The 15,761-nt window shown below is 41.1% G+C and overlaps 1 protein-coding gene across 1 annotated transcript in view; it reads left to right on the top strand.

Annotated features, from left to right (window-relative positions):
- The first annotated feature begins 1,116 nt into the window (after positions 1 to 1,116).
- The window catches only part of Cdh17 (cadherin 17), a 57,189-nt gene continuing 42,544 nt past the window's right edge, over positions 1,117 to 15,761 (top strand). The window contains exon 1 of the mRNA XM_090338704.1: positions 1,117 to 1,197. The gene's annotated coding sequence lies outside the window, so the exon portion shown is untranslated. The remainder of the gene's footprint in view (positions 1,198 to 15,761) is intronic.

The following is a 15,761-nucleotide window of genomic DNA, read 5'->3' as shown; positions in this document are numbered from 1 at the left end:
AAGATCTCTGCTGCTGACCACACACAGCACCGAGCTTGCAGGTAGACTTAGTAGAGAGCAGAACTTGCCAGGTGGCCGGTGTCGGAGCCTGTTCAGGGACTCAGAGACAATTTCCTGCAAATGGTGATTGTCCAGAGGGGGTATCGGGTGGGGACCAATGGACATATCTTACCACTGCAGAAATCTCTTTAGAGGGTGAAGTCTGCTTTGCCATCTGCAGGCTGGATATGGAGGAATGAGCTTGTCCCTGCAATTTCCCCAACCAAGATGAGTGTGTGGAACATTTGGATGCTACATATACACTTCTCTTTTAAGACAAAAGACAGCACAAGCCCGTTCCTGCCAACCTAGCTCTATAATAAACATGGTAGAATATGGCCACGAGAACAAAAGCTGTCTCTTAGGAGCCCTTCCCAGTTACTGGTCATACACAGGACTGGTATGTACATCACGTCTTAAGTGTAATGAAGAGATGCTGGAGTCCTCACCTGATGTGGTGAGGCTTAATTTATCCCCAGAAATGGCCTAGTATTATCCAAGGGCTGCCCCCATGTCATTTGCTAGCACATTCTTTCTAATTCAGTTCTAAGACTCTATCATCTCCATAACCAAGACAGAATAACTAGAGATGACCAGGGGATCCTTTATTTCTAGAACCAGTGGCAGAAAGTCAGCTTGACCCGAGAGCCAGGCCTTCTGCGTAGTCAAGTATTCTGTTTTGTGGCCTTCCTCTAAATACATACTGACGAACAGCTGTCAGGTTAGTTTTATTCAACACAACACATTTAATGCTCTGCCTGTTTGAAATACAAGTTCATTTTGATGACAAGTCAGTCTATGTAAGATATCTTGGTGGCTTTGGGTTGGGTTTGCAGCTATCGATTCTCATGGTATTTTATTACCACTTTCTCATCAATACGGTGCTAAATCAATTAGCTTCTATTGCATTATTTGCCTCAGTGGAGAAGGGGAGACGTTTTTCTAAAATATTTGGTGTCTATTTGAAAGTGATATAAGGTGATGGGAAACAGGCTCCCAGAACTATACTTCCTTTTCTCTCATTTCCCATCAGCCTCTCGGAATGCTTTGGCCTGGACTTACCTCCCAGATAAATGACTGAGGCATGAGCTCTTCCTGCCCAGTACTATGTGAAGGTTCGAAATGTTGCCCAGGAAATGGTCTGTGGTGACTTCTTCAGTAAGTACCAACCACTACCGTCCACAAACTACTGTTTGTTCCATGACTACCAAATCCAGACAGCAGAGTAAAGGGTTTTGTTTTTGTTTCTCAAGCAAACTACTGGATCAAGGAACAAGCCAGGCCATTTACTAGCTATGTGACCCTGAGCAAATAACTCAGCCTCTCTGAACCTCCATATTATTTGTTCAGTTCTGGTGATAATACTTACATTATGGTAGAAGATCAGGCTTGAAATCCAGTGAGGCCCCTTCTATGATGTATGGCCAGTTCTCTTTCTTCCTCTCTGCCTGGATAGCACACAACCCTGTATGTCATATGTGCCTATGCTGTATGGATCCTCCAGCCACCAGAATAGTGAGCTTTATATGCCACCAAGAATCAGATGATTTGCTATAGTAGCACAAAATGAACTAATGTAGCCTGGTATTTCAATAGTGATTGTAAAATGGTGATACTTCATCATTTTTTTCACTTATCTGTAAGACTTTCATAAAAGAAAACTGATTACAAAATGATTTGAGAGAGGGTCTGAAAATCATAGAACACTTCCTTAGCATGTGTGTTCTGTCCCCAGCATTAAAAACAAAAGTCCTCCAGACTTAACAAAAAAGTATTTTGTTGAGATATCCTTGATTCTTGCCCTATATTTGTGTTTTCAGAATAAGAAGTTGGTTTCCTGACATTCGCCAAATGTGGTTATCGAGTATTTATTATTGAATACAATAGTGATGATGTGGGTTTTCTTTTCTTTTCTTACCTTTAAGTAGGTGTACAAAGGACTTGCCACTTAACAAAACAAAGACAATATATCTTGGTCAATGTCATCTCTTTCAACATTCTCATCCATCCCTGCCCTACTTATTCCTTCCCTCACTCTTTTTAATTTTGTAGGATATATATTGTATTTTTAACTGCATTTCCCCCTCATCTCTTCATTCATCCACCCCCTTTCTGTTGGGCCTTTCCTACCTTTTCCAAGTACCTTGCTTCCTGGTGTTTTATTTTGCTGAACTTTGACTTCGCCTTTCTAAGGAAATACACTAAGGAAATATTGAATTCACCCTTGAATCTACTGTATTTCAGTTAATATATTTGTATACATTTATATATTACCTAATATATTTTCTTGTAAGTTTACAAGCTAAATCTAGCTTCCACATGTAAGAGAAAACATGGATTCATTGTCTCTCTGGATCCCCTACATTTTAACATGTTTGATCCATTCAAATGCATTGAAATCATAATTTTTAATAGTTCTCAAATTCTTCTCCCCCTTTTTAGGCCTCTCCTTGTTGATTTCCAAATCTTTTTTTCCATATTTTTTTATTGTAATTAATAGAAGGCTTACATTATATTCACCAGATAGAAGGTGCATTACTTCACAAACATTGATACCCTTTCTCATGTCTTGGTCCCTATTTCCCTCCCCCTCCCCTGCCCCTCATCTTGTTTCTCCCCCCTTCCCTATCCTATTTCAAATAACCAAATAAGCATATATGCAATATATCAGATAACAAGGTAAAATACTGTAACAATATGAGATAACCAAGAGACAGCAAAAGAGATGAGAGATAACATAGTACATTAAGGACAATAATCACTCATATGGCTTTTGTTTCTGTATCCTGTAGGTCCTTTCATTTAGTGTCATACTATATGGCCTTATGTATCTAGGTTTTGTTCTATTATAAATCTCTGCTAGGAGAGCCCAAGGTTTCTACTGATTATGACAAATGAGGGAAACTATTGAGCCTATGTTCCTTTGAGTCTGGCTTACTTCACTTAATATGATTTTTTCTAAGTCTTTCCATTTACTTACAGATGGGGTGGTGTCATTCTTTCTGATAGCACCATAGAATTCCATTGTGTATAAATACACAATGTTGATCCACTCATCAACTGAGGGGCACCTGGGTTGGTTCCATATCTTTGCTATGGTAAATAGTGCTGCAATGAACATCGTTGTGCTAGTGGCTTTAGTGTGTCCTTGTTTCTGGACCATTGGGTAAATGCCAAGTAGTGGAATTGCTGGGTCATAGGTGAGCTTTATGTTTAGCCTTTTGAGGCACTGCCATACTGCTTTCCATAGTGGTTGAACGAGTTTGCACTCCACAACAGTGTAGTAGTGATCCCTCCTGGCCACATCCCTGCCAGCATCTCCAAATCTTTAATACACCTAGTATCTGATAATTTTTTTGCTGTTCAATATGACAATGTTCTAGGCACACCTTGTACATTTCCTTCTTGGAAAAACTGTGGAGTCAGTCCAAGAAGATTCATTCCTTTACAGGACAATCTTCTAATGACATTTTATCATCAAAAGCTGACTTTAGGGTTGTCCTCGGATGCAGACTTTTTCATCATTCCTACACTTCCTCAGTGAATAGAACTGAATATAATGCTTAAAATAAAAGTTCATATGTCTTGAACTATTATTTTAGACTTTTTAAATTTAACTCTTGTTTTCTTTCTTTCTTTCTGCCTTTGAACTTAGGTCCCTAAGCTATTTGCTAAAAGCTTATGCCACAACTTCACTTCTGGATTTTTTGGTAGTTAATTGGAGATAACAGCCTCAAGGACTTTTCTTCCTGGGCTGGCTTTGAACTGTGATTCTCAGATCTCAGCCTCTTGAGTAGCTAGGATTTCAGGTGTGAGCCACAGCGCCCTGCCAACAGGTCATTCTTTATGTCCCTCTAAAATATATCTGCAAAAGCCAGTGTGCTCAGAGAAAGCAACCAGAAAAGTACTGGGAGATGTCAAATGTCTTTAACCAGTTTGTGTAGAAATTTGCAGACAACCCAGCAGGAGGTGTGACAATCCATCCAAGGCATGCTAGAAAGCAGAAAGAAGAGATGATGTCTCATATTAGAGCCCCTTTGTGTCTGCCTTTTTAAAATTAGCCAAGCCAGGAGATCAAGAGAAATAAGTTAAAAAGCTTGTCCATCTAATGTCCATACCTGTCTACCTTCTTACTGGACAGGAATGTGTATTCTTGCCTTTGTCATCTGCTATTTGTATTTATAGTGAGTTAGACTCAGGACAGGTAGCTTTAGCAGCTTCCTGGGTCTCTCATACATACTTGAGAATCCAGCCATCTACTAAGGCCTCCTGTTGGGCCCTTAACCACTTCAATCTAGCCCTAGTCTCTGACTGGTTATTCTTAATCCGTCTATCCTGTTCTCCTCTGCCCTGTTGTCAGATGTCAGAAGTAGCTAGGGACATTTCCCAACAACTCCAGTACTGCCTGGAACATAGGAGATAGGACTAGCCAAGTCATCCAGTTTTTAATTTTGTACATTGAACCCTTCCTTCTGCTATTTGTGTGCCCTCTAATATTGTTTCCTTATTGCTCAGCCTCTGCCTTGAAAGATTTCTTGTTCAGATTCTATCCTAGGACACATACACACATTCACCACCAAGAACCAGTTGCTACTTGCTGCCTTCTCCCAGACTGGACAATTCTGCCTAATGTTGACACCCTTGCCAACTGGAAGGAGCCAAAGAGAATCATAGCTTATTTATAACTATCTAGTGCCTGGAATGTTAGGTCTGCCCTGGAGAACAGCCCCTCCCCCGTTCCTCTTCACCTGCCTGAAACCAGGAATCACCTGACTGTCAATCACCTGACTGTGAGTCAGCAAAGGACCCCAGACTCTGAGGTCCCTTCCTCATCTGCTGAGGTCACATCCTGGACCACTCTGGTCATGCCTCCCTCAGACAGTGAGAGGTTCTCCAGGCTTGGAGGTCACTTCCACATTCGCTGTGGTCCTGCCTCCTGCTTTTCCCTATATAATCTAGCTCCACACAAGTCTCCCACTCTTTCTCTTTTCCTTCCCCCTTTCTCTACATGCCTCCATCTTGTGCAGGGCCCACAGTTTGCTCTCCCTGTTAATAAACTCTTTTCTGCCTGAACTATGTGGTGGCAAGTTTCCTTTCCTTTCCTTTCCAGAGAACCTTATACTCATAAGTAGGTCTGTTCCCAGACAGTGGTGGGGGGGGGGACTCAGTCTATGTTTGGAGGTTTTTTGGTTTTTGATGGTGCTGAGGTTCGAACTGAAGGCCTCCCACATGCTAGGCTAGCACTCTACCACTTGAGGCACACCTACAGCTGTTTGGAGGGTTAGTATTGGTGATTTCTTGCAGACTTTGAAGAGACCCTTGAGTTCCAGAAGCAGAGGCAGCCATGTGTCCAGTCTCGCCTTCTGAGTCATTTATGGCTACTATCTCCGCTCATGGAGCTCATGTGTTTTTTTTACTTAAAATCTTCAATAGTTATTGGCCCAGAGCTCCCTGTGGACATACACTGGGCTTTGGGGGGTACAAATATGTCATCGAGCCAGACATTGTGAATATGCAACATTCTTTGCCCCTCTTCTTGCTTTTTTATTTGTTCCTCCACAACAAAAATTCAGTGATTGCTTTTGCAATGTTTTACAAGCGAGTGGAACTTCTTTGGAATAAATTCGTTTCTTCCCTGGACTGAATGTAATGATACCTTTTATGATATTCTGTGGTTCTTGTAGATCTATAAAAAATATTCATGGTTAATGATTGACGGGAGGTGAAGGGAGAGGCCAGGAGGCAGCGCAGGGCAAAGGCTGTGTTCCCAGGTCCTTGAGCCCCAGCAGTTGTCTCCACAGCCGAATGGAAGCAGAGCATTTTTAACACCATTTTCCTGCTTACAGAGAGGTAAGTGTGGGCCTATCTTGACTAAACAGAAAAAAAAATGAATTTCTTCAAGAATGAAAATCAGATAAGGTGTACTTAAGCAGTTGTTGGATGGACACAGGATGTCTTCCTTCAGGTGGCCTGTGAAGTATTGCTGAGAACAGACATTTTTGGTTTGTGGAGGACAGTTGCTTTCTTTTGGAAATTCATTAGATGAGGTAATTTTGGTTGAACCAAGATTGGTAGTAGAATTAAAAGAAAGACCGGCTTTCCTTCACTTTTTGGGATCACCATATAATAATGACTGGTCTTAGCAAGGTTCTGGATTCTTAGAAATTGCCATTAGGATCTTATTTTTGTGAAGCGCAGCATCTCCAGGATGTGAGGTTTAAAAGCTGAACGCTCTGTTTATTTTTCAAATAATAAAATTCAGTTTGGATCCTTAGGACTTTCTAGGACACAGCAAGGAGGAAGGCACAAACAAGGAAAGAAGGCCCCCCACGCTTTAATGCCAGTCTTGGGGCTTGAACAGGGCCTGGGTGCTGTCCTTGAGCTTTTCTGCTCACAGCTAGCACTCTCTCATTTGATTCACATCTCCACTTCGGGCTTTTTGGTGTTTAACAGGAGGTAAGAATCTCATGGACATTACTACTCAGGCTGGCTTCAAACCACAATCCTCAGATCTAAGCCTCCTGAGTAACTAGGTAAGAAGCCTTTTAAAGAAAGTTCTGGGGCCAGGAGTTTGGCCTGCTGGTGGAGTGCTTGCCTAGCATGCAGGAAGCCCTGGGTTCAATTCCTTGGTGCCACATACACAGAAAAAGCTAGATGTGGTGCTCTGGCTCAAGTGAGAGAGTGCTTGCCTTGAGAAAGCTCAAGAACAGTGCCTTGGCCCTGAGTCCAAGCCCAACTGGAGAAGAAAAAAAAAAAAAAGATTAAAAGAAATGAGAAAAAAAAAATCTTAAAAAAGGAAGTTCTGGAGTATGGATTGAAGACCAAGAGCCAGGGGCCAGAGTTTGGCCCAGTGGTAGAGTGCTTGTCTAGCATGCATGAAGACCAGGTTTGATTCCTTGGTACCACATACATAGAAAAAGCTGGAAGTGGTGCTGTTGGTCAAATGGTGGAGTTCTAACCTTGAGAAAATCCAAGGATAGTGCTCAGGCCCTGAGTTCAAGCCCCAAGATGGCACCCCCCCCCAAAAAAAAACCCCAAACCTAAAACAACAAAAAAAGACAGAGCGCCAGGCCTAGCTTCACCATGGGGAGAGAGGCCACCAGCTTTCGGTGTTGAATTTGGCCTAGCTGAGGATAAGCCACGTGCTGAGTTGATCCTGAGATGTTGAGTCATGTTCTCCTTATTGAACCCTTCCAAGTTCCAGTCTTTCTGTCTTGTTTGTTGCTATAGGCGACTTCTTTATAGGGACAGATGTCTTCTGTAGGTGATGCAGGGGAGAGGACAGAAAAGGCACCGTTTCTTCTAATATCTTGTTTTTCTTCAAAAACTAAACTAGCAAGGCAATCATTGTTGGAAAGCAGAAGAAAATACATGTATAGATAAGGACAGTGGTTGATATTCCCCCCTCTCACTAGAAAGCAAAGCCATTCCTTGGTTCTTTGCAAGACGGGGTGGGGGGGGGGGGAGGCGGGCGAGGGGGAAGAGGGTTGTAGTGCATTGTGGGTCTTGTAGTGAATGAGTCTTCAGGGCTGGTCAGATGGGTTAGGCCAGTTTCATAATTACCAGCCTGAGGCCAATGAACAGAGTACTTAAGCTCTCTGAACCTTAATTTCTTTTTAGCCTTAAAACAGAAATAACCCGCCTAACTGGGTGACTGTGACAAGCATTTGCTTTGCACATGGTAGACACTCCAAGAATATTAGCTGTCTTTTCCAAGAGAAAGTTCAAGTGACTCAAGACAAACTGTGAAACTATTACTGTTTGTTTTGTAGGGAAAGAGAAAGGAAAAACAAAACAAAACAAATTTGTGTGGTCTGAGCTAAATTCAAACTCCCAATGCTCTTCTCTCAGCCTTACAAAGGCAGACACATGTACAGGTTTGTAACACCACCTAATTAAAAATATATCTCCATTGCACAAAAAACCAACTAACAATACCAAGGAGGAAGAGTCAATGATGAAAAAGAGAATCATAAAGCTATTTCATCTTGATAAATGATCACAACCTAATAATTAAAAGCCCCTCAAATGGTTCCCTTGAGTCTTCAGGAGCAGTGTGGGTGCGGCATCATTTGAAACTAAGATGTTCAAGGCGAGGGTTTGATTTCTGGTACCATCTTCTTTCTTTTATAAAAGACAAACCTATGTTGGTGGGAATATAAACTCTTGTTGTTCCATTGTCAAAGGACATTTCTGGAAGGGAGCACATGGTCTCACTGTTCTTTCACATCAGGGAAGTTATACTCTTCTTCTCTGAAGGCTCACAAGTAAGCACTTGTTCAGGTACTAGTTTATCTGGATAGAAATTCTATAGCTTCATTGTTGGGCATACAATTATTTTCATTCAGAAATCTGGGGCTGAATCTAGAATAGGGAGAGTTGTTCTGTGTGGCCTACTCATGATTATCTGAACAGGGAAAGATGTTGAATTTTGTTAGGAGAATACTTAGCTACCTACTTGGTAGTTGTAAAAACTACCCATACAAGAAATATAACTTAATAAAACCTTTCTTTCTTTCTTTCTTTTTTTTTTTTTGGTCAGTCATGGGGCTTGAATTCTGGGTCTGAGCGATGTCCCTGAGCTCTTCAGCTCAAGGCTACTGCCCTACCCCTGGGCCTGGGCGTTGTCCATGATCTCTTTAGCTCAAGGCTACTACCCTACCCTTGAACCAAGTCCCACTTCCCTTTTTCTAGAAGTTAATTGGAGATAAGAGTCTCCCAAGCTTTGTAGTGCCTGGGCTGGCTTTGAACCTTGATTCTCAGATCTCAGCCACTTGACTAGCTAGGATTACAGGTGTGAGCCACTATGCCCAGCCTAAAGCTTACTTTTTTTATTGATTTATTTTTCTACTTACTAGCATATAACAAGCTAAGCTGTATTTGGTGATTGTGTATGCGGTATAAAGAAAACTGAATTTCTTCTAAAATATTCTCTGTCATTTTGAATGATCTCATTCATGATATTCAGGGTCAATAATTCTTTCACATATTTTAAAGCATCAACACTTGGAGTTCTCAAGTAAAGGGAATCAGAACTACAGACTTAGGCTTTTAAAAGATGTTTAGATTAACTATGAGTAAATCATCTTCTCAGGAAAGCCACCCAGAGGCTCTGTGCTTGGCTATTCTCTGCATTCAGATGCCCTTTCCTCAACCCATCTGGGTTTAGCATCCTGCTAAGCTTAATATAGTCCTAAATACGTTTATTGTGTTTCAATGAATGGGCTTCCGGAAGTGCTTAACTTAGCAAATGTTCAATAAATGCAAGCTGTTTTTTTTTTAAGTTTCAATGGAATATGAATTCATGATAAGATTTCATATTGGTATGGTACTCTTTATTAGGGAGAATTAAATTCATTTTCTTTACTTTTCCTCCTGCCAATCATGAGTTCTGATTTGATTATAGGAATTAGAAAAAAATACAACCTGCTATACTTGAACAAGCTGTTAGTTTTGTTATTACAATTCTTGCCTCGGAGTCATTTTGTGAATGGATGAGTACGATAGCAAGTGGTGTCTGGTTTTTTTTTTTTTTGTTTTTTGTTTTGCCAGTCCTGGGCTTGAGCTCAGGGCCTGAGCACTGTCCTTGGGCTTTCCTCAAGGCTAGTGTTCTACCCTGAGCCTCCACACCATTTCTGGCTTTTTCTATGTATGTGGTACTGAGGAATTGAACCCGGGTCTTCGTGCATGCTAGGCAGGCACTCTACCACTAGGCCAAACTCCCAGCCCCTGTTTTTAGTTTTCAACATTTAATTTAGATTTACCTGAATAGAATCCAAGTTAAGATGATAGATCCTAACTTAGACTTACCTGAACTTCAACATGTGATCTATTGTCTTGACAGGATACCTATCTGTACACTATATAGTCCCTGAAGAAGTGTAGAATATGAGAAGGAACACTCTGTGAAAAATAATGAAGCCATCTTTTATGAGAAATGCTGATTCTTTTTTTTCTTCTTTAGTCTACTGGAGTTCTACTAGAAATAAAGGAAAGAAAGTTTTGACTCTTGTCTTCCTCCTGAGATACTAAGAGGAACTGGCCTCTGAAGTGATGACGGGAGCCCCTTCCAGGAGAGCTAATCTAATGTTTGGGGTGAGCTCTTCTCTGAGGCTGGCACACCCTGTGTAGACGAAGGCATTTTCACTATAGTTGTATTTGGGAAGAGTTTGGGGTAACAAAAACCAATCAACTGAGCATGACACATTTCTGAAAGTACTCCTTCGAATGCATTCTTTTGTTGGAAAGAATAATAATTATGCCAGTCATTTCCATTATAGTTGATCATATAAGGTTAAGCCATGCTGTTATTTAGAGGTGCCATCTCTCTTCCCAGGAGCCCATCTACCACATCAAGAAGACAAATAATCACCTCTGAATTTACATGAGTTGGGGTAGAGCTGCTCCTCCTTCCCTTGCTTTCTCTTTTTCTCTCCTTTCCTCTTCCTGGACCAGGCCTACACCCTACAGCTACCACTCCTCAGGTGGAGTTGGCAGTCTGAGGTATGAGGTAGCAGCCATGATGTGCTGCTGAAGTGCTGGTTTCCAGCTTATAAGAGTCACTTTAATTGGGTCCTTAATTTGTCAAAATTGCGAAATGGTCAGCTCTCCTGTGGTTTTTCTAAGTCTTACCTGATGTAATTGGTGGCAGTGATTTGTGAGCCAGACTGAAAGACAAGAGTGATTGATGTGAACATGACTTCATGAAGAATGGTCTGAGCCAGCTTTTAATGTGATCTTTATTCATATCTGGCTTCACCTTGTGATTTATGCTGCACTTGGCAATGTAGAATGTGGATGCAAAATAAATGACATACAGAGTATATGGCACTGTTTGGTTCCAGTGGAGTTACAAGTTCTAGTCACGTCTTTTCCCGTCCACATTCCCCCATGATTTTGAAAACAAGATTTGTAATTCTGTCTGCCCTCCTGCATCTTTTTTGTTCTTAGTAGCTGCATGACTCAATCTTGGTATCGGGTGAACTATTCTAATTTCTGAACCTTCTCTGGCTGTTTCTTCTTTTCCTTTTTCATCCCTCCTTTCCTCTTCTCGTCATCCTTCAACAAAATCAAACCAACATGATAGGAGATGATGCACTTAAAAAATTGTCTAGTGTGTAACTTTCTGTAGGTGCCTGGGGTGAAGTGGGGAATGAGTGTTTGTTGAATTACTTGTAGATTTAGAGATCTGAAATTTCCATCTTTATTCAAATAAAATGTAGAAATGACAAGAGTGTCTAGACATATCTAAAAGCCTCTTAGAAGCAATAGAGGTCAGCAGGAGACTCAATCAAGTTTCAAGTGGTCATGCGTGAGGCCGTGGACGCCAGGAACTATGGCGGAGCCAAGCCCTCCTCGAGGACCATCAGGGTTGTTTTAGTTTCCTAGGGATGCCAGTGGCTTAACTGACAGAACTTTATCATTTCACAGTTGTGGAGATGGAAGTCCAAGGTCAAAGTGAGCAGGGTCAACTCCTTCTGTAGGCCAGCTACGAAAGGACCTTCTTCTTTCTCCTTGCCTTGCAGATGGCTGTCTTCAGTTGCAAGGTGTTCTTCTGGCATCTGAGTCTGTCTCCAAGTTTCCCCTTTTTATAAGGACAGCAGACATATTGGATCAGGGCCTTCTCCTTTATTTTCATCACCTCTGTAAAGACTCCAGTCACCTTCTGACGGACTTGGGAGTTGGGGCTCTTCTATGCAATTCTGGGAGGGGAATATAATTCATCGTATGAGTTTTTTGCCTGATTAAAAAGAAAAGTGGAAGATTTCTCAGGTGAAGCTCAGAGGGGAAATGAAAGAGGGAGTGACACAGAAATATATTAGCTATCAGGACAAAAATCTTCTAGGCCAATACAAGCATTGCTTCTAGGTGGGGGGAGGCTTCTGGTGGGAGATGGGAGAAAGTCACGATGTTAAAAACAAAATGTTTGGACAAAGGGAAGGTTTGGAAAGATGGAGAGGATGAGGTGAGGTTTTACATTTCATTATCAGTTGCTCTTGCTTTCAGAGCTAGAATAACTGATTAAGAGCTTAGACATGGCTAAGCACTGTGACCTCGGGCACATGCTAACAGTATCTGCTTCCTAGGACTGTCCTGAGAATGTAAGATAATTCATGCAAAAGTCTCAGCATGGTGAGTTTTCAGTAAAGGCAAGTGCTCTTTGGGTTGTGGGCCTGGCTGGGCACAACGTCAGGATTCGTAGGGATTTCCATAATTTCTGGGCTGATGTGAATCCAGTGAAGGAAGCTCCTGCATAGCGTGAAACCAGCGACCACGGTGCTACCTCCCTCTCTAAACCAAGGCCCTGACTCATGGTTAAAAAATAAGCAGTAGTAGTAATCTCTACTAGGTGAGGTCCATGCACATTTTAAGGAGCTCTAGGTCTTTACAAAACTGACCTGTGTTGCTAAGGATATGTTTGGCTATAAGAGAGTGGCCATAGAAATGGATTGAGTTAATCCTTGCGCCTGAGGGAGACCCTGGTAAATAGAAATTCCAAGCAGGTAGTTGGGCAAATTCTGTCAGGTAATTCAGACAAACTATCACTGACTTATCTAGCTAGTCTCCTCAAACCCTTTCCAAGCAGTGTTTATGAGGAGACCTCCCAGGAGAATGACTTGATAGTTTGAAGTCATTTCAAATATAAACAAAAGTTTCCCATCCCCACTCCAGGTCTGACACTCGTGATTGCACCCAGTCCTTGAAAAGAAGAAGTAGAAGCAAGACTTGTTGGAGAAAACAAAGTCTTTCCTGGACAGAATCCCCGCATGAATGTAGTTTGCTTTGAATCATTCAGAAAAGGCTCTGCCTTGCCTCTTCATTTGGCCTTGAGGAAGTGTTTGTGGAGGCTTTTGCTTGAAGATTCTTTATAGTGGGTGGCGGAAGCTGACTTCCGGTAGGGCAAGGCTTATAGTTCTGACTAAGCAAGCTCCTATTGTCAAATGAATTTTTATTTGACAAATACTGCTACAAGTATTAGCTCATCAAATCTGGTAACTCTTCCTGGGAGAAGCCATCATTGTCCCAGGAAGCTGTAGAGGAACCAGGAACCAAACTAATCAATCTGGCTTGAGTCTATGCCTTGAAAGAAATCAAGGTACCCCATGCCTAGGAATAGAAAGTAATTCTCTTTTCCACTGTCCTGTCGGTGGTAAAACTCACATGTAAATGACAAAATAAAGTTTAAGTGTATTTCCATGAAAACATCCCAACAGTGGCCTGCCTGAATATCTGACAACAGTAAGGCATTCATTTTTATTGTTATTTGCTTTTCTGTTATTTGACTTGTATTTTTCTGGAAGATTAAAAATGCAAAAAAATTAGTTCAAAGAAAATGATAGATTTCAACCATTTTTCAACCATTACTAAGTAAAGCTCTGGTATTGCATTCAAAAGTGAAACAACCTTTGTCATCAACAATAAAAGAATGTATTGCTACATTTGCATCACAATAAGGCTTTACATTTCAAATTCATTTCTTTTATATTAGTAGTTATTTTTAAGAAAGACGTGGGTGAGGGATTCAAAGAGGATCAAGCTTCTGGCTGTTTGTGAATAATGTAGGATTTCGATTTTAGCTCCGTGTTGGCAGATCCAGAATTCCTTGTTTTGGTCTTCCGGCTTATAGCCTAGTGTCTGGCACTTGTGAGAAGTTTGAGTCAATGTTTTTCTGTTTTTTTGTTTTTTAAGTGGGTAAGTTAGATCTAGCTGATAAGATGGGAGGAGTAGAGGCAGAGATGGGGAAGCATAGTCCCAATGCAACTTTGTTAAACAAATAACTATTGTCCAGTTTCTCCTGGCCAGGCCTATGCCAGGTGGGGAGAGCAGCCATGGCTCAGATCCAGGAGAGCTGGGCCAAAGTGCATGCAGGAAGGCAGCAGGTCTGGGCACTGGGAGGGCGTGGCAGATAAGAGAGAATTGGGAGTTCATGTGAAAGATCTGGAATACGGAGGAGGGTGAGGATAAGGACCCCCAAATGTGCCATTTGGTCATTCTACTTTCTGTGTTTTTACTTCAATTTAGCAAATGTTGATAGCTGATCATGAGCATTTTGATAGTGTTAAAAGATACTATCAACTAATTAGACGTTAAGGATACAAATTCTCTCTTTTCTCTCTTCTCTCTCTCTCTCTCTCTCTCTCTCTCTCTCTCTCTCTCTCTCTCACACACACACACACACACACACACACACACACACACACACACACACACACTTGTAATCTCCAGTATGCTAGAATGCATGAGGACTTCTTCTTCTCTCTCTCTCTTTTTTTTTTGTTGGTCATGTGACTTGAATTCTGGACTTGAGCATTGTCCCTAAACTCTTCAGCTCAAGGCTACTGTCCTACTCCTTGAAGCACAGTGCCACTTCTAGTTTTCTGGTGGCTAATTGGAGATAAGAATCTCACAGACTTTTTAGTGCCCGGGTTGGCTTTGAGGCTTTGAACCATGATCCTTAGATCAGCCTCCTTAGTAGCTAGGATTACAGATATGAACCACTGAACCTGGCTTGCATAAGGATTTCTGTGGAAACCAAAGTCCATGGATGCTCAAGGTCCTTCTCTAAAATATTTGCATGTGGCTAACACATATCCTGTCATGTACTTTAAAGCAGCTCTGGATTCTTAAATATCTAATTCAATGCAAATGCCAGGTATCTAGTTGCAATATTATATTCTTTAGGGAATAATGACAAGGAAAAAGTCTCTACATATTAAAAATATATACAACCCCCCTCCCTGCAGTACTTTTGATTACACGTGTGTGGAAGGCTGGCTGGATCTCATCTTGGAATTTTGTAGAGCCTGAGATTATGTGTAACTTGTTTCTGTGTGCTTCTAAACCAGATAATCAATCTCCAGCTGTGAAAAAAATGTTGCGTGTTTAATGAGTTTATTCTGAAATGATGTTTGAATGTGCCTATCAAATTAAATTCCATTGCAAAAGATAATTTTCAAGCATTTAAGGTATTTATGAATCTTACACTTCCAGAAAGATTTTAACCCTAGCTTTTCCTTAAACCAGCCATGGAAATTTGGAGTCAAAATTTAAATTTACATGGCATGTAATATACATTTGTATAGTTATAGCATTTAGTATGTACATGCTTATAGACTACATACATATATATTCCATTGCTATGTTTGTGTCTATGTTTCTATCCATGTCATTAGCACACTGTACAGGGTTCAGTAGAAAGCACTGACAGACGGAGGTTTTGGAGTTTGGAATAGACAGTGCTTGTAGAAAGCCTGTTGCTAACTTAGGTGACTTTCAGCAAATTATAGTGATTCTCAGTTTTCTCATCTATGAAACCAACATGTCAATTCTTTATGAGAATGTATGCCATATTGTATGCCATATTGATTAGTGAGCTGTTTTCTATGTGAGGAAACTGAGTCAGGGTGAAGGTGTGACTCATGCATGGCCAGGTCAGACCGGGCTATGTGGTAGCATGTGTGGTACCTTCTGCACATCCTGCTTAGCCTGGTCTACAATTCTTCCTGCTCCGTGACACTCATTTCAGTCTTTACCTGCCAGGGGATTAGTGGGCTTCTGTGGGATGCACTATAACCAAAATGTAAGGCATTTCCAATTTTCAAAGTCTAAATGTTTACAGGGGTTAAAATCCTAATAATCTTTTTTTAAACATCAATCATATTAGTGATAAATGGTCAATGTAGAAAGACTTCCAAAAATTAAAAAAGAGGAAGTAAACAAGG

This window comes from Megascapheus bottae, chromosome 9 (genome assembly GCF_031878675.1).
Source record: "Megascapheus bottae isolate mThoBot1 chromosome 9, mThoBot2.hap1, whole genome shotgun sequence".
In the NCBI taxonomy this organism is placed as follows: Eukaryota; Metazoa; Chordata; class Mammalia; order Rodentia; family Geomyidae; genus Megascapheus; species Megascapheus bottae.
The sequence above is the reverse complement of the archived record's forward strand: the minus strand, read 5'-3'. Positions and strand labels throughout refer to the sequence as shown.